This window comes from Octodon degus, unplaced genomic scaffold (genome assembly GCF_000260255.1).
Source record: "Octodon degus isolate 3935 unplaced genomic scaffold, OctDeg1.0 scaffold00032, whole genome shotgun sequence".
In the NCBI taxonomy this organism is placed as follows: Eukaryota; Metazoa; Chordata; class Mammalia; order Rodentia; family Octodontidae; genus Octodon; species Octodon degus.
Genome location: NW_004524608.1, coordinates 1,256,527 through 1,257,199, shown reverse-complemented (window position 1 = coordinate 1,257,199; position 673 = coordinate 1,256,527). Strand labels below are relative to the sequence as shown.

Below are 673 nucleotides of genomic sequence, written 5' to 3'. Positions count from 1 at the left end.
TCTCTCTCTCTCTCTCTCTCTGAGACAAGGTACTGCTATGCAGTTCAGGCTGGCTTTGAGCTCACTTTGCAACCCAGACTGGTCTCGAGCTCACTCCTGCTTCAGCCTCCTGAGTGTTGGCATGTGCCACCACACCTGGTTAATAATTATTTATTGAATGAATTTATTTTTGACCCTGCCAAAAATAAAAAAAAATATGACTTGGAAAGCTCATATGATTGACAAGTGTATTTGCATGGAATTAGCACATTTTTCTTTTTTTTTTTTTTTTTTTTTAATGTGGAATGCTTTACACATTTTCGTATCACCCTTGGGCAGGGGCCGTGCTAATTTTCTCTGTATCATTCCAGTTTTAGTATATGTGCTGCTGAAGTGAACACTAGCACAGTTTTCAAATAATAAGAAACTGAAGGGCTGGTGAGATAGCTCAGCAGACTAAATGCTTTTTCTTGGCAAGCTCAGGGACCAGAGTTCGATCCCTGGTACCACATGTTGCTCCTGCTCCCTGCCCCCCATGCATGGTGATGCACACCTATAATCCCAGCACTGAGAAGGCTAAAAACAAAAGGATCACCAGAGTCTGAGCTGTGTAGTGAAACCCTGTACCAAATACATAAATTAAAAAAAAAAATTGTTTCAAGGTGCATCTATTAACCTAGAAATGTCCCTAGCT

General features: G+C 40.9%; 1 non-coding gene across 1 annotated transcript; it reads right to left on the bottom strand.

Moving 5' to 3' along the window:
• Positions 1 to 273: 273 nt before the first annotated feature.
• Positions 274 to 380, bottom strand: LOC111816452. Its single transcript, XR_002820846.1, has one exon. It is a non-coding gene; the product is annotated as a U6 spliceosomal RNA (small nuclear RNA).
• Positions 381 to 673: the final 293 nt, after the last annotated feature.